The 23,804-nt window shown below is 44.2% G+C and overlaps 1 protein-coding gene across 2 annotated transcripts in view; it reads left to right on the forward strand.

Moving 5' to 3' along the window:
* RBPJ (recombination signal binding protein for immunoglobulin kappa J region) overlaps positions 1–23,804 on the forward strand; it is a 105,381-nt gene that overhangs the window by 341 nt on the left and 81,236 nt on the right. The window lies entirely within an intron of this gene.

A 23,804-nucleotide genomic window follows, 5' to 3' on the forward strand; every position in this document is an offset into this window, starting at 1 on the left:
GGCGCCCCCTGCCCCAGGCCGCGCCCGCCCGCCGGGGAGCGCTCGGCCTGCGCCCGCTCAGTGCTGCCGGGGTAGCTCCGTGCCGGTACAGCGCCTGGCTCCCTGAGGGCGCTTCTCGTTGGCTGCTGGCAGAGCCCCCACCAAAGGCTCCTGAGCGATGACCCGGGAGAAGTTGAGTTCCCCACGCACCGCAGCGTGGCTACGCGAGCGGCGCGGGGCTCGGCAGGGAGGGTGCTGCCCCCTCGCGCGAGGAGCGAGATGTTCCTCTTTCCCCGCTGCCTGCACCCCCAGGGCCCGGCTGTGGCTGCTGTCACGGCGGGGCTCCAACTCCTGCCCACACAGTCTCCCTCGGCCTTCCCCGACGGTGTCCTTCCAGCTTCCCCCTGCGGGCCAGGGTCACCTGCTGTGTTACTGCCGAGTGCGGGCACCTCCTTGGCATTCTGGATTATCCTGTACCCTGTTCACAGCCTGTTCCTAATCTCGGGTTTTTCTGGGTAGCTTCCCCCCCCCTCCGTTGCCTGGTCCCTAGGGAGTTGGGGCTGCTAGGGCAGCAGTAGGCCTTGCCTCCTCCCCACCTGCTTGATTGAAACAAAATCCTGGTGGGTGAAAATAATTCTAGGTGTGGTGGTGGTGTTGTGGGTGGAGGAATGTTTGTTTTTTGCATGTTGGGCTAAATATCCTGCCTTCAGGTTGCATCTGTGACTTTTTCCCCATGGGATTACATAGTCTCTAGGCTTGACTCTATGGTTACAGCACAGAGCCAAGCCTATTTGGGGGTGGGGTGGAGTTGGTGGTGGTTGCTTTTGTTCTTATGGAAAAGGTGGCATTATAGTATTTTTCCTGTTTTGTTTTGGCCTTAGCACTTGTTAGTTTCTTGTTTCTTGGTTGTCAAAAGCAAGCGTTAAACTCTAGCCTGATTTTCTTCCAGTTCAAGAGGCACTTGCTGCTGTTGCTTATTTTGGCTGCTTAAACCTTCTTTAAAATGGCAAATCTTGTGTGTTGCAATTTGTGGAATGCATTATTTAAAGTTCTAGAGTTGGGGGAGTAAGACATAATGGTGTTGCTAAAAGTTAGCCTTATATGTGGGTTGCATGTTAATTTTATTCCAGTTTCTGGTCACTTAATTGCCTCTGCTTGAGTTTTATTCGTTTTTTACTGATTGACACAGAAATGTTTTCTGTGACATCCCATCTGTTTTTTCTGGGAGATGCATTTTAATTTTTGACTAATTAATGAATTTATGAATGAAAAACACACTAACAACAAAGGAATACACGATATGTTGCGTTTTAATGTAAGGGTGGAAGTTCCTTTGTATTTCAGTTCTAACAATACAACTATTGTTTAGCATTTTCAAATTGGTTAACTCCTGTAAAAAGAGAGGGAGGAGTCATAATTCTAACCTCAGATCTTGAATTGGGTAATCATCTAAAACAGAAAACCTTGAAAAGATGTGTTAAAATGTATTAGTAGATGTGGCTTTTTTATTCAGTGGATTTTGGGGTTTTTTAATATGTTTTTAGTGTATTCAGGTTTTGGATTAGCAATGTGATACCCTGTTTTCTTTTAGTAACTGGCATTTTTCACAATAGTAAAACCTCTCTTCATTCTAGTGTAGTAAATTTTCACTCAAGATCTTAGAGAACAGGGTAGAAAACAGTTTGGAATTAAAAATAAATCTGTTAATGTGGTAACCAAGGGTTGCACGCTGTTTTTGTTGCTTGCATGCACTTTCTAGCAAGCATGAAATTTCTAGATGAAGTGTATAAGTGATGCTTTGTAATTGTTGGGAGGTGAATGTTGGAATAGTATTGTTTCATGAAAACTAGTTAAAACTAAATTGCAGTACATAAGCCTGATAAACCTATTGTCTTGTTCCAGTAATCTGAAAGGACTAGTAACAGTAATACCTCACTATAGAAGTTGTATTTCTGGCACTGTGACCTTCACCCAGTTTTCTGATGGAATATTCTTCTAGCATAGGCTTACCTGTGTTGAAAAATGTATAGGTATACAGTTTTTATATAATGCCTGTGAGAGATTTAGATGTGATACGTATGATCCCAGCAGTCTTTCCTGCCCATGTGCAGGGGGGCTGGACCCAATGATCTATAAGGTTCCTTCCAAGCCCCTAACAACTATGAAGTTATGAACCCTTAAATCACCTTGTTATGTATCAGGCCTCCATTGTACTCAGAACAATATGAAGGTCCTTGCCCCAAAGAGCATGTTGTCTAAATATATGACAAGAAAACAAAAATTAATGCAGTTATATGGGGGGGGGCAGGATATGGGGAGCTGGTGAGACAGCATTGAACTGAATGATAGGCAGCCTGTTGCTTATAGACATTAATGGAAAAGGAGGTTTTGGGGGAGTATGATCAGGTTTGTAAATTTTGTGTGTAGCTGTTGGTGGCAGCATGGGAGAAGTTAAAATTTTAAAAAGGTGCCTTTGTACAAGTGAGTAAAGAAGACTGGTGGTATCATCAGCTGACTGGAGGTGAGGTTCTGTGTTTTAATAATGAAGGAGGGATAGTAAGGTGAAGATAGATTGTGAAGGGCCTCAAAATGCCCAGTGTTTGTGATGCAGTAGAAATAAGGAAGGTAGTTGATACATGATACAAATAGGACATAGGGTCAAAGTAGTAGCACAGGAAAATTACTTTTGCTTCAGCTTTCAGAATAGATATGTGCAGGGCAGGCTTGCATTTGTCAAGACCAGTGTAAAGGATTTTGGAATAATTGTGATGCAAGAGAGCCTAGCTGTGTGATGCATACAAAAGCCAAGTTTTAGCAAAACATCATGGTTATTGCTACTTGGGTAATAGTATAACTATGAATTTTACTGTACATGCGCACATAGTGAGTTTTTATAAACTCACAGACAAATGAGCCAAATGCTTTAACTTCCAAGTCATTAGCATGGTGATTCTTAATGAGGGTAATGTGAGATCCTTTGGCTGCCATGGGGTGTGAAGACCTAAGCAGATAAGTAAAAGCTCAAGGTGTGTGTCCCCCCTACCCCTGGCCTCTCCCCAAGTAAGTAATCTCATGGGTGGGAGGGTGGGTGGATAGATAGATGGATAGAAAGATAGATGTTTCTGAAGTTGGTTGCCACTCAATTCACAAAAGTTATTCAGGGGTGCCTCAAGTCTAGTGAGGGTTGCCTTGAGTTCAGAAGGTTTGAGAACCACTGTGTTAGTAAGTTGTCTGATAATGTCTTAAGCTTGGCAGTCGGGAAACCTTTTTGAAGCTCTCTAAACTTCAAGGAATCTTTAAAAATCTTCAGATATGCTTCTAAGTATGTGTATTTTCATGTTTTTATTGGGAACTATTGTATGAAAATTAAGATCTTTGTGTTTATCTATTTGGTGCTCATTGATTAGCCTAATCCAGTCTTCTGTGTTAGACTGTGGAACAGGAGTAAAGTGACTGAAACGTATATCTTATTTCTGTTTAATTCATGATACTATGAAGAATTCAGTAAAATGTGAAACCTGGCCCTGCTCCTAGGCCACGTTCACAGACAGGAACAGAACATGGGCAACACAGACCCCACTTTTCCCATGGGACCTTCCTGCCCCCTGGAGAGCAGCAGGAAGCAGAAGCTGGAAGACACGGGGGGAACCCAGAGCCCCTGGCTGCCATGGCAGCAGAAGAAATGGTGGTCAGGAGGGAGCCCTCAGGTTGCATCGGAACCCCTTGTGGGCCTCATGGCACACAGGCCATCCGTTGGGGAGCCCTGCTATAGTCCATTACAAATCACTTTATTTATGAACAAAAGAAAAAAAGTATTTTCCCTATTTCCTTGGTAATTTGCAAAAATAATGTGTTTAATACTTATTAAAAATTAATGAGGTTCTATTACATTAGAACCCAGTTTATTCTTAACTGGACAAATGCCTATTTGTTCACTTTTGGGTATCACACTTCAGAAAAGCCATGGAAAAACTTGAAAGGGTCCAGAGAAGGGCCACAAGAATGATTAAGGCCCTGGAGGACAAATCTTATGAGGAAAGACTAAGGGATCTGAGACTGTTCAGCCTGGGGAAGAGAAGACTGAAGGGGGACTTGGTGGCCATCTATACAAGTATGTAAGGGGTGAATATTGGGAGCTGGGAGGAAACACTTTTTGCTACGGCATCCCAGGGTAGGACAAGGAGTAGTGGCCATAAGCTGTTAGAGTAGGGGTGGGCAGTTATTTCAGGTGGAGGGCCGCTTGCCCAGTTTTGGCAGGCTGTTCAGGGCTGCATGGATAGCCTCACCCCTTGACAGGTTGCCTGCCCCCTGGTCACTATTTTGGGACCAATGTCCCAGGGCCAGCACATGCAGGGGTCTGTGGAGCCGGGCTGGGCTGTATCAGTAGGGAAAGGGGGGAGATGGCCCGGCTCCATAGAGCCCCTGCTGGCTGGGACCCCATGCTCCTGCTACCCTGCTGTGTTCCTGCTGGCTCCCACATCCACTCACACCCAGTGCCCCCCAGCCCTGCAGCAAACACTGCCCAGTGCGGCAAGCAGGGGCGGAGGCCGCAGCTGCTGTCGCAATGCACAGCTCCAACAGGCAAGACCGGAGCTGGCGCGGGACCCAGGCTCGCAGTGGGGCTGGGTTACAAGGTGGTGTTGAGCGTGAGGGGTAGGGGTGGGGAGGAAAGCTTCCCCATGCCTTCCCCATGCTTGGCACCTCACGCTGCAGCTGCTCGCAGCCCACCTGGGGCTGCCTGTGCCTGCTTTGGACAGCCCCATAAAGGCTGTGAGCAGCTGCAGCACATGGTGCCAGCCACAGGGCGGGTGAGGGGCTGCTTTCCTCTGCACCAGGAAGGAGCCCGGGGAAAAGCGGTGGGGGGAAAAGCAGCCGCTCACCTGCTCCATGGCCGGCACTCCCTGCTGCAGCCACTTGCAGCCCATGCAGGGCTGTCTGGAGCAGGCACAGGCATTTTTGACAGGAACCAAAGGCAAGTGAATATTAATTTTCTAAATTTTTTAGGGACCCTATGGGCTGGATGGAATGGCCTTGTGGGCCATATTTTGCCCACCCCTGATTTAGATATTCTAAAGTGTGCTTAATATAAACATAAATAATGTGGTCTGTCCAATTGTTACACCATTCTTAGGTATCATAGAGTTTATGAATTTACTTCACTAGGTGTAAAACCCAAATTCATTTTGAGACCAGCATTATATTAAGTTTGTAGGACCCCTTGCCGTATTAGGGTACTCTTTAACTTAAATCCTTTGGAATTAATGGTAAGTACTTGGTATATACTAGATATACTAGAACCTGTAAGTGGAGATTTTCAGGTAGTGAAATTAATTTTTTTTTAAATAATGTGAAACAGTTGTAATATTTTAAACTTAAATGTAGCTGGCACTTATGTTTTTTCTCTGTTAAGTCAGGAGCAAAAAGTAAGTGTCACCAGCCTCAGCATCAGGGTGAATACTCAGTCTGTCATCAAAGTTTGACATGAGTTTGTGTGCTTATTTTTAATAGAAGTCTAATTTAACAGCACAATACAGTAATAAGAAATTCATTATAAGTTTTCCAAATAGACATCAAAATGAGTAATGATTCTGAAGCATAATTGCAATAAGCAATGTATCAAATGTTGCAGAGGAATGGGATATCTGTTTAGACTGGGGTACTCAACCCCCAGCCAGTGGAATCATTTTATCCAGTCTCAAGGGCTTCCCACAGGTCAAAACATTTTAGTGGTAGGGTGCGGGGAATCAGTGACAATTAACACTGCCACCCCTCCTGCATTGCCAAATTCCCAAGCCCTGGGTGGTGGGGGGGCACATTAGGGCCTTTCCCCTTCTTGCAGCTGGATCAGGGCTGGGCTACCCTCCCAGCTTCCTCTAGGTGGTTGGGCCAGGTCCTGTCATGCCTGTGGGGCAAAAAGGTTGAGCACTGTTCCTCAAGATGAGCATTCATGGGCTAATCTTTTTTGGTAGGCATGCCACATACTGTCATGCACCCTCTTGCGGGGTTACTCTGATCCCCTTCCCTTGCCCATTCCCCTTCCCCTGCTCTGCTTTCTGCTCCTTGGCTTACCTACATTTGTGCTGCCTGCCCCTTCCCTTATCTGCTGCCTGCCATATACCCAGTCTGCCCTTGCCACTTGTGGCACATGTGCTGAAGGTTGGCCACCCCTGGTCTAGACCCTAGTAGGCAAGAAACAAGACAGCTTCTATCCAATAGCTGATATATTTATTTGAGGAAGAAATGACTAATTCCCTGCAAGAGCCTCAATATAATTTATATTCAGCTGAATCTTGAAACAGTAAATGTGAAACCTTAAATATGAATTTGTATTGGAGATGTTTTGAGAATTACTTAAGCAGTTTGTTTCGTGCAGGAATATTTACTTTTTTGTGGGACAGTTAGTAACATATTCTAAAATAAATTTCCTTGTCCCGAATAAAATATGCCTTTCTGGTTGTTTATTCTCAGTTATTACTTCATGGAATTTCTTGTCTTTCAGATGCAGAGTGTAGTATACAACTTTAACACGACTGCATTCTACAAAAGAAGTGAATAATAGAGTCTGCAATTAAAAATTAGTTAGTAATGTGACAGAGCCAAAAAAAGTCCTTTTCACACTCTAATACTTTAACTAAGCAGCAAAAAATTTGAATGCCTACAGGGTGACAAGTCCATTGATCAAGGAAGCTTTTTTTTTTGTGCACATACTTCTGACTATAGCCAGGCTTTAGCGTGTTTCTTTTTATAGAAATAATTGCTAGTAATTGTCAGTCTTGATGAAGCTGTGTTCTGTTTTATATACTGTAAAGGCATGCTTCGTTGTAGCACTTTTTTATAAGAAAACTTCACTGTGAAAGCAAAATTAGGTGATGCTATATTGAAAATTACTTTGGCTGGTAGCATCAGGACATACTATATTCAGAATCATGTTGTCATTAGAACATAATGAATTGACCTGAGCCTAGAAATAATTCATCCTGGTCTATATTGAAACTGTGGCTCTAGCAACCTGCTTGCTAACTGATTCTTTAATATCTTTGTAGTTTAGACTAGCTGTTAATGCTCTTTCTTGTTAACTTAAACAACAGTGCCCTTCAGTATTACACAGTTAAAACTAAATAAACATGTCTTTTCTCCACAAAGACATGCAAGCATGTTTCTAGTAACTAAACGTAATTAGCTGCCCAGTGTTCCTTGCGTCCTTTTATATAGGAGAAGGAAGAACCCTCTTCTCTTTTGTCTTTGATTAGAGATGTGATTATATATTTGAAATAATATCTGTACTTCTAAAATTCAGCGAACACATTTTTTGGTCATAAAATATGCACTTTGAATTATTATAGCTTTTGGTATTCAGTGTACTGGTTTGAACAAAACCAGCTTAGAAACCTTGTTGCTGGTGATCTAATAGTTATTAGAGTTAAGATGTTTAGGTAGCACCAAGAGTTGAGCAAATATAAGTAAGCCTAGTTAAGGACAAACTAAGATGGCAAGCAGTTGTTTTTTAAATGCACAGCTGGAGATTAAGACTCAGTTATTTCATGAACTTCAGTTATTTCATGTATAGTTTTGGGGAAGGACAGATTCATAAGTATGTGTACCTGAGGGTCATGTGCACAACATGTCCTACATCAGAGTGTCTTCATTGCTTGTCCAATTATTACAGTTGTTAATTAGTCATCAAACACATCCATTTATAATCCACATCCTCAAGTGGAGTTCATTTTTAGTTTTCCTGCCAGGGATCCTGGTTTTCTCCGTTTAAATTTTCTGATAAAAATCAGATGCTCTGTTTTAAACCCCCCAAATCTGTGTTTTTCTATGATTTAAAATGAAATGCCACTATATACATAGGTATCAGTTGAGCACAATGTCTTACTGATATACTTTACATTTTAAAGCAGTTTGGAAGTCCAGTGCCTCGATCACTATAATAAAATAAATTCTAAATACCTATACATTTTGGTGTTTCCTTTTGGGTTTTTTATCATGGAAAATTAGGACGCAGGACCTTTGCTCACCAGGGTGCGGGTGTAGCTGTGGCTGAGTGACATGTTCCATTTCTGCCCTCCCCCCCCAGCTTTGTGGCATTGAGCACCCCTGATATGTCATTGCCCCTTAGTCCCCACCCACAGCCCCCCCAGCCCTGCCAGAGAGGAGCCAGGTCTACAGTCACACTGCCCGCGGCAGCACCTGAGCCCTGGCTGCTGCCTATGGGGGGAGGCGGCGGCTGCTGGGGAGCAGAGCACGGAGCCTGGCTCCCCCTTACCCACAGGTGGCATGGCTGGAGCGGAGACTTGGTGGGGGCAGGTGTGGGCTGGGAGCTGGGGGCAGCTCCCTGCCACTGCATGCACTACCAGGGAGCCATAGGGGGCATGTACCTCCCAGATTTGTGCACAGGGTGGGTATGGGCTGTGGGTTTGGGGTTCCCTGGCCTGCTGCCCACCTGCCAGGGCCTCTGCAGGTTGGCGAGCAGGACCTAGTACAGCAGGGCAGAGCGGGGTCAGGCACCACTGCTGCGAACCTGTGCTTTCTGTGCTGCCACCCCCACTGCTGTTGGGTGGGCAGGGGGTGACTCGCCATGACAGCATGGGCGGCATCAAGCTTTCCCACCCCGTTTTGCCTTGCTGTGACAGGTCCTGCTGGCTGGGCCCCAGGGTTGGGGCAGCAGGGCAGGGAGCCTCAGCCCGCAGCAGGTAGCCCACACCTGGGCTACATATAAATTTAGGGGACACATGTCCCACTTAGGAGTGTGTGTGGTGGCAGGGAGCAAGCCCCATTCACTGCCCCCCAGATGAGCTGCCTGCAGACCTGTCCCACTCCCCGCTCAGGCCCTGCAGCTGCACCTTCCAGCCTTGGGCCTCAAACCCCACTTACCACCTGGGCTGGGCAGCAGCCCTAGCGCTGCCCAACTCCCTCCCTCCCTCCTTCACTATGGGGGCCCCATTTCCCCCGCTCCCCCTGACTTACCTGTGAGAGCTGCTTTCCAGGCTGCCTGGCAGCCATGTTGGTGTGTACATCTGCATATGCATATGGTGCCTCCTACTGACTGCTCTCCTCCCACTGCCTCCAGCCCTTTGCAGGCTGGAACTCTGCCATCCTCCAAAGGGAAAAACCATGTTTTTCTCCTTAAGACGAGAAAAGCCAGATCCCTGTTCATTACCATGTCTTTGTTTGTGTCATTCTGTTACATGGTTATTCTGAAAGTTTTGGTCTCCCTGTTTTACATTAAAGTTCCACCTGTGCTGTACCTGTATTTTTCTGGTGTGCAGCACTTTGGCAGACTGCAAGAGCTTCAGCATCAGACTGGAACTTGATGAAATCCATTTCATAGACAGCTGTTAAGGTTGGATTGGGACACTGCATAAGACTGACTATGTCTAGCTAATTAGAACAGTATGTGAAACTGAGTGTACTTCTCTGTTTCCTTCTGGTGCCCCACTGCTTCTACCCAAAGATAGTTAGAAAGTGTATCAATTTTGTCATCTGTGGAGGACTAAATTGGAGATTGCAGAATTACATGAATATTTTCAAGTCAACTTTAATTTTTTTTTGTCATTGTTGGACATTGTTGTTCTAAAGTCTAGCATAAGAGAACAAATTATACTTAACTTATTCAGTGATTATTTTTTTTTTTTTCAGCCATAAGTATCAATTCACTTCATATTTTACACATAGGAAAACCGCGGCACAGAAGAGTTGTGACTTGCCAAAATTACATGCAAAGATGGGTTTAAGTCTCCAGACACTTTTGACTGCATTCTTTCTGCTGGTTAATATGCCTTCCTAGTTGTGCTGTTATGGATAAGTTGGTCCAGTGTGTTATTTCACCTTCTAGAAGTTTTTAGAAACAGAAGGCATCAAAATACTTGGCCTTTTGCTTTTATGATGAATAAAAAAGTGGAACATGTTTGTGGAAAACTGCAAGGGATGAATGTATAATCTGTTTTAATAGCTTTCATTAGACAGTGTTAGTAAAAAGGATGTTACTGCTTTTATGGCAGTCCTTAGGAACAAAATTTATGAGCATAAGAAGTGTGCTGGTGTGGTACAAAAACGGTGTCCATTTCCATTCCTCTCTGGAGTTTAATCTGCATACATTATTCGCTTTTTCTTTTATGTAATACTGGTCTCTTGCAGCCAAAAGTTACTGCATTCAACAGAATTGTCGTACAAGCTGGAGGAATAAAAATAAAACAAAGCTATTATATTGAGAAGCTGATTCTTTTTTCTATTACTAAGCCTTCTGGCAAATAAGTAGAGCTTAATGAGTTGAAAAATATTAATCTGTTGTACTGTCTTCCAATGGGGATTTGCCAATACTACTTCTTTCTGTAAAGAAATATCTTGTTGCCAGCTCAGTTCTGAACTCCATGATGTTCGTAATTTCTTTTGACGATACCTAAACTTTGTGCATCCTGGACTTTTTTTCCTTGACATACCATGGTTGGTAGAAGTGAACTGGCAGTCTTGTATATGATATTTTTTTAGATATGCACTAAAAATATCTTTCCCAATCACAACTCGGCTTTTAAAGCCTAACTTGAATCTTATAACAGGACATGCAGGGAATTAGTGGAGTAGTTAACCAAAATAACTGATTGGGTCTACAGCTTCCTGTGTGTAAAATCAATTAAAAGTACTTTCCAGCCTAGTTCCTGTGAATGCTAAAGGCAAGGGATGTCAACTGGGGGTACATGTGGGCAGGTGGGGATGAAGCACCGCCATCCAGGGCCAAGACTGGGGGTGGGGGGCATGAGGCCTGTGGCTCTCTGCAGGCAGCACAGGCGCCACCTAGCCAGCCAGACATGGTGGGGAGCTCACATGAGGGGGCTGTTGCTGCTGTGTGGAAGCCTCCCTGCTACGTGTCTGGCTGCTGCCTTCAGAAGGAGTACACTTCTTAAAAAACGTTGAAAACTCCAGGATTAAGGTATAAGAGCCATCTGTTTATTTCTTTGCTCATCTTCTGTAATTTCATTGTTCCTCTGGTTAACATACCTCTTGAAAATTAAATTCTTTTAAAGGAGTATATTTCTGTCAAACATATACATTTTTAGACGCATCTTTCCCATCTTAAAAGTCTAAAAGTTAAAAGTTAAAAGTTTTGTCACACCTCCTATATAATCCTAACTATACAAACTAGGGGTGTGTCCAGACGAGCAGGAACGTGTGTTTCTCTGGGGTCAAATAGCAGGGGCACACCTTGTACTGCTGGTGCTTGTCCCCAGGGAATACCTGTACTACACCTGCTTGGGCGTGCAGCAGGTTACCCCAGGTGGGGTATGGAAGGCTGGGGCCAGCAACTGTGCTGGCCCCAGCAGCCTTACCTGGAGTCCTGGGGGCCTCCCAGAGCCGAAGCCGCAATGCTTCTGCAGCAGGAAGCCTGGCCTGCAGCTGTAGTGTGACTCTGACTGGCCAGGCTCTGGTTTTGGGTGGTGTGTGCTGCCGCCACATGCACTGCATGCTTTTTTTGGTGTGGGATTTTTTGACCTCAGGATCTCCCAGGGTCAACTCCGCGCCGCCCCCCCGCCCCCGGGTGCTACAGAGTAGCAGCATGGGAAACACCTCTGTGTGGTGTGTAGTTCAGTACCACATAATGCACATTCACACTCATGTGGACATGCCCTAGAAGTGCTTTATGGACTTCAAAAGAGGTATTTACAGCCCTGACTTGTTTTACATTTTTATAATGTTGACTAGTTAAAGATATATTTAAGGCTACATGTTTTCCATGGTTCTGTAGTTGAAGAGTTGGGTAGCAGAATTTAAGCCTTTCTTTTAAGGAAAAACATGTTTCTAGCCCGTGCAGCAGTAGAGAAGTTTTTCTAAATATAGCAATTATAAAATTATTTGTTATCTTCCTAATACAAAATAAACCTGAGACAAATTTAAGACAGGTACTCTGTGTTTAGCTTGTAATAGTGAATCCCAATAATGTTTAGTTTTTAGTATCTTTTTCATGCACATCTCAAAGCACTTTCCAGGGTTTGATATTAATGCCAATTTTAACTCTTGGTTGATTTGTTAGTGAAAACACATAGCTTATGACCAGGGATCCTGATTTTTTTTTTTTGTAAAAATCTCTGATAAAAAATCTGAAATTCTCCTATTAACCCCCCCCAATTGTATTTTTTCATAATTTAAAATGAAAACCCTACCGGTGTGCATATGTGTGTAGGTATAGGTATCAGTTGAACACAGTGTTTTACTGATATACTTACAATTTTAAAAGAGTTTGGAAGCCTACCAGTACTTCAGTCATTATAATAAAATAAGTTCTAAATCAGGGGCAGGCAATTATTTTGGGCAGAGGGCCACTTACTGAGTCTCAGCAAGCCATTGAGGGCTGCATAACAGGTAGCCCAGAGCAGATTAATACTGATTTTCTAAATGTTTTAGCAGCCCCATGGGCTGGATAGAATGGCCGGGTGGGCTGTATTTTGCCCACCACTGTTCTAAATACATACATATTTTGGCATTTGATTTTGGTTTTTCTGTCATGGAAAATCAGAGTTCCCCCGTCCCCTTCGGTCACGAGGACACGGGGTCCAGCTGCGGCTGTCCCCCCTCACTACTTTATGGCACCAAGTAGCCCTGATATTCCAGTGTTCTGCTTCTGCCCCTACCATTGCTCTTCACCCCTAAGCCACAGCCCCCTCATCCTCCCCAGCCCTGCTGCCCCCACGCCCCAGCCCTGCGTGTGTGTGGGCATAGACAGTACCATAGGTGACATGTCAAGTGTCATGTCCCCCTTTCCCCCTGTCCCGCCCTGCCCCCCCTCATAGACTTAACTATGGTGGGTGCTGTCTACCACATTGCCTGCCTGCATTTTCCCGTGGGATGCAATGTTGTCTGGAGAATTGGTTACTGTAATGGATTATGTAAAAATGGGGAATGACTTTTCTAGATTTCACGTAGTTTCTAACCCTATCTATAAGATTCTTAAAGAATTGGAAACTTTAAAGCAGCATAACATTTTATCATAGTATAAAAATATTAAAGATTTTCATATTTGTGTAGTCCCATACAGTAAAACCTTTATTGTAGGCTTACTGCTGAGTCACATTTACTGTGCTGTCTTTAGGCTTGTTTAATAAGTCTCTTATATTTTGCCTTTTTAGTTGTTGAGAGTGGTATTTTTGTTCTGAATGGTGATCTTCCTACTGGAAGAGGAGGATATATTTTTGCTTATCTTCACCCTCTGGTTTTTTGAGGGGTGAGGCAGGTGTGCTCCCTGTGAAGAGGTCCAGTGTCTGCCTGTACCTTTCCAAGCAGCAGAATGGAATTTACCTCAAAGGATGTGTTATGGTACTACTCACTGGGGCCCAATTCAGAAAGTATCTCTCCAAGATGATAACAAGAAGGTCTGCTAAATTTCTCCCTTAAATTAGGGCCTGAATTTTGAATAATTGAGAAACTGAATGACTTCTTGTTTAGTGTGAAAATAAGTTGTATAAATATTGCTGCTTGGCAGTTGGGAGCAATAGCATTCAGAACTGCAGTAGTTGGTCTGCAGGTTCAGGGAGGTGACTATTTCAGTTCAGATTTAAAAGTCTATCTTTTCAGTTATAACAATTAAGAACTTTCATAAAATTAAAGTGTAAATTTTCTAGAAAGTGTTAATTAATGTTACTGAATTATAAAACTGATATACTTAAAAGTGAAAGGCTGCTACATTCATTAGGAAAAAGTCTCCCGTGTCTCAAGCCTGTACAGTTTTTCAACACTGAATTTTATTATTTCAAGTTTTACCAAATTTCTTTGCAGTTCCTTTTCTCATGCTCACGCTCTTCTACCTTATTTTTCTCATTAACATTTCTCTTTAGGTTTTTCCTCTCACAGTGCCTGCTTGCTCGGATCTTTTCAAGATTAAAAATAATCCTTGTGCTCTCACTTGCCTTGTCAACTACTGCTTTCTCCCCTTTATTTCTGACTTCATTGAATGGACCAGTTGTCATCATTGTCTGAAAGTTTTGCCTTCTAATTCCAATGTAGAGACTCTAAAGTCTTGCTTCCTTTTGCTATACTCTGCTGACATGGCTGAGAGAGTCCTGAGCAGCCTCTTATCCAAAGCTTGGAACCCTTATTTTACATCCTCATCCTCCTTGATCTTGTATCACAGTGTTTTCTTGAAATCTTCTCCCCTACTTTCCCTTGGGTCCTCTGATCCATGATTTTTCCTTGAGTATCTCATTTGGAGAATCTTGACTTCCTCAGTCTTTCTATGTGGGTACCATTGGGCTTTCTCCTTTTTGCAGTTGTTGTCATCATGTTCCTGGGCTGCTTTATTTGCAAATACAATTTCAGCTATCTTTTTTTATCTTGGATCTACTTCCTTGTTCTGTCTCTCTCTTTTTTTTTTTGTCATCTCTCATATGTTCAGTTGTTGGCTAAATATCAGCATGACCAAAACAGTGTTCTTGAAATCTACAGTGTTGCATTCATCTCTGCCCTCCCACCTGAAACAGAAAGCCCAAACACTTAAGTCCCTCCCAGCTCTTCTTTATTGATACAGCTTCCATTCTTATCAACCAGGTTTGTAATTGTGGCTTTCTACAGGGTGTTTCATCCAGGTGGTTGATTCTTTCTTGCATAACTCACATGAGCATCTAGTCTCTCCTTCTAATCCACACGGTTAAAATCTAGTCCAAACCTGTATTATCTCTTACCTCTGCCAGTACATTTCATTTCCCCTACTTCTGTTCATTCAAAATGGTGCTATAAAAATATTTTTCTGGATTATTACGATTACCACCTCTTTATTTTTCCATGTCCTTACATTGGTAAACTACTTATCTTTGCTTTCAAATCCCTTTCTGACTTATTTCTGCTTTACCTGTTGTCTCTGATATGCTGTCAAGGCTTCACTCTGACATCTGACACTGCGCTGCCAGTAATATCAGGCTTTAAAGCCCATTTAAATTCTCCAGAAAGAAATTAACTCTGCACCTTCTCTCATATTGCTTCCAGTAAGTATCTGCAAGGCCGTCACATGCCCTGTTGCATATTCCTACTCAAAATTTTTCTCTGCTATGATGTGTACAAAAAGCTTGACAGGAACTAGGTGGCTGACACATTGGCTACTGCTTATAATGTTGATCATTATTTTCCTGTGCTGCTCCTGTTTACATCTACCTGCTGTCTCTTGCCTTAAACTGTGAACTCTCTGGGGCAGTGAAGGATCTTTTTTTATTACATCTTCACAGTACCTAGCACAATTAGGCCTTGATTCATTCTATACTAATGGATTTCCAATAGGGCTGTGCGAAGCTTAGGTTGCTGATTTGATTCAGAGGAGAGATTTGGCCCAATTCAGCAGCTGAATCTGTGAATCTGAAAAGAATCGGGAGACCAGTAAAAATATCTGAATCATTTTGAAGCTCTCTAAATCAATTCAGAAAAGATTCGGAGAGATTTGGAGATTTGGGGAGTCCCCCAGCTTGCTGTCGCAGGGAGCTGGACCCGGACTCTGTGCTGGTGAGGAGAGGGCACCATGGGGGGAACCCTGCCAGGCCCCAATTTCTGCCTGCTCCCCCAGCCTCCCTGAGTACCCTCCCCCCCACCCCCGACCCTTGCTGGCTCTCCCAGCCCTATCAATGGCTGCCCTACCTGGTCCCAGCATCCTGGCACTTTAAACAAAAACAAAAAAAATCCCTGTGTTCACTGGCTGCTGCCAGGCGTGGGGGGTAATCTCTGCTTCCCCCCACTGCTCTGCAGTTTGTGGGACCTCTGCCACGAGCTCCTATCCCCTGCCCACTCTTCCAGCCCTGTCAATGGCTGCCCTGCCTGGACAGGCTGGGCCCCAGGGTCCCAGCTCTTTATTTTTTTTAAAGTTCCAGGTGCACCAGCTGCAAAGCCAGTGAATGTGGGGCTTTTTTTTAGAGCCCGGACACTGGGGCCAAGCAGGACAGCCATTGACAGAGCTAGGAGAGTGGGCAGGGGATGGGGCCTGTTTGATGCGGAGATTTTGCCAATTGGGCGGCAGCTGAATCGCCGAATCAGATTTGGACAAATTGATTCAGGACAGTGATAGGAATCACAGAATCAAATCACTGTCCTGCAAATTGACCGAATCTGAATCCAAAGTGAATACTAGCAACTTTGCACAGGCCTAATTTCTAATGATCAGGGATCTGGGTTTTCCATTTGCTGCAGAAGAAAGCAGATTTTCTCCTTTAACAGAAAAAACATGGACTTCCTCTTTTAAAGGAGAAAATCAAGGATTTTCCTTTTTAAAGGAGAAAAACACAGGAAACCTCAGGTTTCCCTTTGCAGGCTGGCCAAGTTCCAGCCTCCAAGGGGCTGCTTGGGGTGCAGGGAGCGGGAGGAGGGCTGTCAGGCAGGGGTTTGCCAGGATGCAGCAGAGAGCAGCTTCTGCAGCTCCCTCCAGGTAAGTGTCTATGTGGGGAGGGGCAAAGGCCTCGCTAAGGTGGGAGGGCACATGGGGGTGGGGCAGGGGCTCATGTCCCCTGACTTTTCTGTGCCCACATTGGGGCATGGGACTGCAGCCAGGCTGGACCAGCTCCAGGCGCTGCCTTTGCAGTCATTGCTTTTGAGGTGAGGCACCCCCTGCCCATCCAGCAGCAAAAGGGGACACAATTCCATGTTGCCACTGTTGCCGCATCCATGACTTACCATGGTGGTGCAGAGTTCCCTGCAGCACTGGGTCCTGCCGGCTGACCTGTGGAGGCAGTGCCTGCCTGGAGCTGGTGTGGCTCGGCTGCAGCCCTGCAGCCGGCTGTGGGTACAGAGATCTTAGGGGGCATGTGCACCCCCACACCTTCCCCACATACCCATTCCTTTCCTCACATGTGGAGGCTGAGCAGGCTGTGGGTAGGGAGTGAGGGGCATCGGCAAATGGCAGATTCTCTGATTAAAACCCTCCAAATCTGTTTTTCTGCAGTTAAAAATGAAAAGCCACTAATATATACAAATAAAAAAACATATTGTGTGTGTGTATGTGTATGTATAAACACATACCTATTTTGGGGGGTTTAATCAGAAAATTTGCCTTTTTAAACCAAGAAAACCAGGATCTCTGCATAAATTGGAGATATAAAACCAAATTAACTTAATTGTGTAATGTCTTCTTAGCATCTCCTCACTGGTGCAAGACAGGACTTGACTGCTCTTCTTTGTCCCCATGTTGATGGAGGTTTATTGTTTATAAAACTATTGAATTGGATGCATGTAGTTAGCTCTTTATATTATTAAGGAATCAAGTTGGCAAGAATCTGGTGGTGTGGCCCTAATGCATGTGGCGTTTGTTAGGCAGTTAATGGAGTCCTTTAACTAAATTAAGGAAATTCCCTTTCTGGGATAAACAATTTAACAGAAGTTGAAAGATTCAGTGAAAAGTGAAACCAAACAGTAGTTCCCTCAAGCATTTTTTTGTCTTCTGTCTCTGGACTTGAACTTTCTTCCCTCCCTTAACAAAAGTGATCTTCTTCAAATCTTCTCTTGTAATCTCAGACTGTGGGCTCATAAAAAGGAATATGGCACATAGGTCACATCCCAAATTCTTTGTTCTGTGTGCTCATAGCCGCTTTCTTTACACTGTAATCCATCTTGAGATTTGGCAAAAGTAGCCAAACATCATCCTTGCTCGGGTATCTTAAAACCCTTTGTCACCAACCCGTCTTTCCCAAAAGCTAGTAAATGAGTCCACACAATTCTCTTCTTGCTTGTGTTCTTTGGTTTGTCTACCTGCCCCCTTGGCTTTCTAACTAGACCTTTCATCTTCCTGCCACTCTTATGTCCCTTCTTCAGGAAGAACCTCTTTTCTGATGTATTATAATGGAGAAGAAAGTAGCTCTTATCCTCATTTCCTTTCCCAGCAAGCTTCACTTCCCAGCTAGTGGTTCTCTTTGAAAGATCTCTTCTGTGAGAGATGAGACTTGGAACCATTTGAGGTGGCTCTGGAACTCTTTTAAAGGACCATGTCACTCTGTTACACTGAAAATTGAATTGTAGTTGTTCACAGTAGTAGACAATATGCCTTTTCTGCTCTTACTTTTACTTTGTTTTGTAAAGTCAAGTCACTGTGAGTGAAGTTTCATTTTTGGTTACAGGATGCAATTAATAGAAGTACTTCATCACTTACTACAGAATACTATTCTGTTGCAGTGTCCTTGCCAGAAGGCCAGTCAATCTTACATTAAGGTTTGGAAGCCTTGAAGATATGTTTTGTTTGGGTTTTTTTTTTTTTGGGGGGGGGGGTGCGTTCTTTTACTCCTCTGTGGTTAAATACTTGTTTGCATGCTTGCCTTAGGGAAGTTGGTTTCTCTCCCCCATAGGGGAATTTCCTTATACATGCGTGTATACACACACTCGCACAGAAAAGTACAAAACAGAAGTGAAAAGTACCTCAGGCTTTCAAACCTGGCCTCTACTGTTCACTTCCTCCTCCCCCAATCATAGAAACAGTCTCACAGCTCTTTCTCTGAAGAATACATGCACTGTATTCTTCCAGTCAGATATTGATTTTTATCCTTGCAACCTGTGAACCACTAGGGAAAGATGAAAGGAAATCATACAATTTAATATTTTTTGGGCTGCATATCTTTAAATTGTCCTACTTTTTTGTTAGGCTTTCTTTGGACTGGCATACATTACATGAACCAGCCTTCATCTCAAGAGATTTTCAATCTAAGATATCACTGCTATTCATGCTATATATTTTCTGTAGTTTCTGAAAAATCATTTACAGCCAGCAGGGCCTTTAGATTTGTGTGTAATTTTGGGTATAATGCCACAACATAGTTTGAATTCTGTAAAATCCTGTGGTCATCCTAGAATTGGTCAAGAAAGTGAACTGTTTGGCTTGGGTGAGCAGCGAATCCTCAACATAATGGAAAGCTACACATGGTATCATGATAAATTGACAAATTAAAGATGAACACTCAGTGTCATATTGAGCTACTTTTCTATCTTTCATTAAAGGAGTCTGACCACTTTATTTAGATAATAAACAAGCCCATTTGACTTTTTAAATTGTTTCTTTCATCGTGACTCTTAGTCCGAATATGTATAATCTCCTGAGGTTGATTAGGTGGTTGTTGTTATGTCCGTCTTCCTTGGCAAGAGAGGCATCTTTGCTAAAACTTCTATTTTCCATCCAGTGTTAATGACATTTGGTAAATGGGCATACAGCATTGCAGGACAGAGGTCATTAGCATTGTCAATGAACTGGGGGTTTTATTGATGGTATTTCTTGGAGAGAGACAGTCATAGAAATATAGACCTGAAAGGGACTTCCAGAGGTCATCTAGTCCAGCAGTTCTCAACCTTTTGCACTTTGTCCCACCAACCATTTTGTCAAAACACCCTGGTCCCACCATGATAAAAACAAAACCCCACAAAATTAAGCTGTTCGAAGTACCCGTTGATTCATCTACTTGAAGTGCAAACAACTGGTTTTTTTTAATCGGGCAATGGGTTGAAGTCCCACCTACGCAACCATTGTGTTTCACCAGTGGGATGTGTCCCACTGGTTGAGAAACAGCAATCTAGTCAGCCCCTTGCCTGAGACAGGATCATCCGATTCCAAACCATCCCATACAGCCACAATATAACTCTACATAAAACTATCCTTAACCCTGACACAACATAGCCCTTCCACAGGTAAAGCAGGGATTGTAAGGAAAATTGACTGTATCGGCAATCTGGGGTTTTTTTGGCTGGTATGGCTGATTAAATGCCCCATGTATGTGCACAGCCACAGTGCAGCATGTAGGCAGCCAGGAGTGCAACCCAGCAGCGTGAAGAGCAGGCAGGTCTGGCTGGTAAGTCTGTTGTCAAGGAAGGGGCATGGTGGAGAGGGCAGATCGAGGCCCCTGTGGTGGGGGAAGGAGTGGGACTGGGATGGGGCAGGTGCTGCACAGCCGGGGCAGAGCGGCTGGAGCTGCAAGCGGCTCATCCGGGGGTGCAGGGAGGGGAGCAGCTCCTGCTGCTGCATGCACCCTGGGAGCTCATGGGGGGCGTGTGTCCTCAGATTTGTGTGTTGGGGAAGGGTGGGATGCTGCTGTGGGCTGGGGCTGAACTTGGGGTGGATGGTGGCCGTGCTGGGAGGGGGAAGTTGGGGGGTGCTATGGCTAATTTGGGGATGGCTGCAGCCTCCCTCCCAGTGGTGTCATCACCCGCCCCAAGTTCAGCCCTGGCATCCCCTCCCCCTCCCCCCACACACACACACCAGGAAGAGCCTGGCACCTCCCAGGCCCCAGCCCACTGTGGCAACCCACTCTCACCCCACGTGCATAACTAAGGGCACATGCCATCTTGGGGTGAGTGTATTGGTGGGAGCTGCCCCCCTGCACCTCTTGATGAGCCACTCACGGCTCTGTCCTATGCTCTGGCCCAGCTGTGCATTGCCTGTCCCAGCCCCACTCCCTCCTTCACTGCGGAGGGCCTTGATCTGCAATGCCCCTTCCCTTCCCTTCCCTTCCCCACCCCATATTTACTAGCTGGACACAGCTCTTCATGCTGCCCAGCTGCATATCGGAATCCGATTGGTATTGGCCAATATGAGTCGTTAAAAATCAGCCCTCATCATCAGTCCAGAAATTCTCTGTCGTTGCACCCCTTATAAAATGTTGTTAGTATCGTCTATCTGCCTATGAAGAAGTAGGAAGCAGCATCCTAGAACCCTTTTGTAAGGAGTTTGTGTATTAACTGTGTACCAGAAAATCCTTTTACACTTTGTTCAGTAATCTCCAGGTGGTTTGATGATACTGACAAACTGTGGTCTAATTGGCATAGAGGTGGCCAGGTACTAAAATGTCTGCTTTATTTTACTTAGTTCTTTGGCATTTCAAAACAGTTCTGATAATTTTTGACTTTAAACTGTCTTAAGAAGCTGAGACAACATTTTGAAAAGAGGTTGGATACAGAGCTTAGCAGTTTGTCTACTTGCAGAGTTGTTTCTGTACTCTTAGCTTGCTATATTTGTGGTAGCAGTCATTATTATGAAAATATTGTGTAGTAATATCACTGAATCATGATCACTTAAAGCAGGGGCGGGCAAAACGCGGCCCAGGGGCCAGACGTGGCCCGCCGGGCCCCTAACAAATTTAGAAAATTAATATTTATCTACCCTGGGCTGCCTGTCATGTGGCCCTTGATGGCTTGCCAAAACTCAGTAAGCAGCCCTTTGCCCAAAATAATAATTGCCTGCCCCTGTGTTAAAGCTTAAGCAGTATAGTTAAGCTCTGTGTTTCATTTTAAACACTGATTTTTGTAATTATTTCAAAGGGAACTCTGATGTATCCGGTCAGGTAAAATTTTCATCAAAACAATTTTTACTTTCAAGTTTGCTTTTTCACATGCAGTATATCTTAGTATGATTTCAGAAGAATATTTTAAACGTAACTTGCCTATATAGAGCGTTTTAACTGGACGACTGTGAAAAATAGCATACTTGTGCAAGTATGACACATTTTTGTGTTGAAAAATATGCTTTTATAATTGCATTGTTTGAAAATTTCATTGTAAAAATATGTACTGTTGCACAAACTACTTTTGAAGCTTCATTCATTTTTACAAGAAAAGATCCCTCCCCGCCCCCCCCGAGTCTGCTCTAATGCACTGCTGGATTTCCAGTGCATTGGAGCAGGCTCTGAGCACATGTGTGGCAGCCCTAGGAGGAAAGAAAATGTTAGTAAAACAAAACAAGATATAGATCCAGGATACTGTTATGTGTATTCCTTTATGGTCCCTTCTTTTATTTCCGTCTGTTGAGATTAAATAGTTTCTCGTACACACATGGAAGTGTTATACTACAAAAGAGTATAAAACAGGCTGAAGCTTGTCTGACATGTTTGTTTTGTTCAATCATGACTTATCTGACATTCCAGAAATACTCTGATATGGATTAAAATATATTTCATGAATTTCTGACTCTGATTCATAGATCATTAGCTGAAGTAACTATAATAGGTACCAGAAGCACCTAAATGCTAGCGGAACTTTATTCTGTAGAGCATGGATGTCCACTTCCTGAGTGGCTAGGGACCACAGCCTCCCCAGCCACTTGCTGCACAAGCAGTACACATGCTGGGCCACATGTCAGGTTGCCTGGGCCTCCCTGTTATGCCATGTGGGGCTTCCCCTGCCATGCCCCACTCTAAGGCCTTCCCTTCCCTGTGTGGGCCGTTTACTATGTTGTGTGACCATGCTGCGTGGGCTCCTCTCCATTGTACAGGAGGAAACACTTACAGCACCACACTCGTGTCTACATATCTTGGCCCCCACCAAAACCCTAGGTCCACAGTTCCCTCCACCTCATGAGTTGCCCCTGCTCCAAGGGCACGGGCAGTCTGTAGAAGTTGGAGAGGGGAAGGGGAACCTGGAGATTCCCTTTATGGGAGCAGCCAGACAGCAATGCGGGGAGTGGTGCCTGGACGGAGAACCTGATGATCACAAGTAAACCCCTCTGGAGCTGCATGTGGCCCATGAGCTTCCAGTTTGATAGCTGTGCTGGAGATTATAGAGTTTGCATTGTCCCAGGTGGTTTGTGTTTTTAGTTAACTGTACAATTCAGTATTCAAAGTCTCTAGAAATTGTTGCTGAAAGAAATACCTCGTTTCTGTTTTTAAGTTAAAAATGTCTTTGCTCTTAGAAGATATATTTTGCAGAAGCAGAAAACATAAAGATAATGTGTGTTTAATCCCTTTTTCCTGTAGAGGGCAGACTTGTTGTGAAGCAGTGTCTGAGGAAATACAATTAGTAGAAAGCAATTACCTTTGTCTGGAAATCAGTTTAACAGAACAATCTAAAACCTTAGTTATATTAAATCTCTTAATGTATTTTTATAAAATTGTGACTTTCGAAAACCTAAAAGCTATTCTGTAAGGTTTTGCTGATGTATTGGTATTGGAAGTCTGAAAGATCCTTTTGCTGGTATAAAGTGTATATCCACTAGTTGACTTGCTAGTACAGCTATAATAGGAAGGTTTTTGTATTGTATAACAGAGGTTCCCAACCACCGAGTTGCGGCCTGGTACTGGGCCATGAAGGGTTGGCTGCTGGGTCATAGCACATGCCCCCCACTCGGACCCCTGCCTTTCTGCCCAGGGTAGTGGCTTCCACCACTAGCAGTGATGAGCAGGGTTAAAGCTGGGTGGCGGGGGAGCCCCCGAAAGGAAGGTGACTGGTTCCATGTGCCCCATTCCGCTCCCACTGCCATGGCCATGCCTGGTGAGGTGCTGCCTGTGCAGGTACCAGGCCCACACTGGGCCAGGCAGGACCCCCAGCCCTGCAGCAGGGGGAATGCGGGTGGGGCAGCAGGTGGGGACACAGCTCTGCTGCTTGCTTCTAGGGAAGGCAAAGGAACTCCTTCTTGGGCAGCCCCAGCTGGGTCCCCCAGAACACCGCCTGTGCAGCCCTCTCCCCTGCAGGGTCCCCTGGTGCCCGCAGCTGCCCCACCCCATAACCGGGTACAAATTTTAAATATTTACAAATGTTACATATTTAAATGTGTAAATATTTAAATATGTAAATTAGATTGTTTCTATACCTGGTCCACCAAAATTCTTCTGGTGAGTTTGCTGGTCTATAGTATAAAAAAAAGTTGGGAACCATTGGTGTACCCATGCCAGAGAGAATAATATTTCACTGTTGTAAATGACCCTTTTTGCTTTCTTAGGTTTTTTTTCCCTGCTTGTCTTTGCATATGTGTACTATGAAGCTTTGATAGTCACGTTAATTCATAATGCATATGTTTAATTATTGCCTGTTTGACTGCTGCAGCTGGTTAACCTTTTGGCATCCACAGAATTCCTGGATGATGCCAAAATGCTACCTTGAAATCTAGGGAGTCCCATAATTTG

This window comes from Crocodylus porosus, unplaced genomic scaffold (assembly GCF_001723895.1).
Source record: "Crocodylus porosus isolate Cpor-Errol unplaced genomic scaffold, CroPor_comp1, whole genome shotgun sequence".
Classification (NCBI taxonomy): Eukaryota; Metazoa; Chordata; order Crocodylia; family Crocodylidae; genus Crocodylus; species Crocodylus porosus.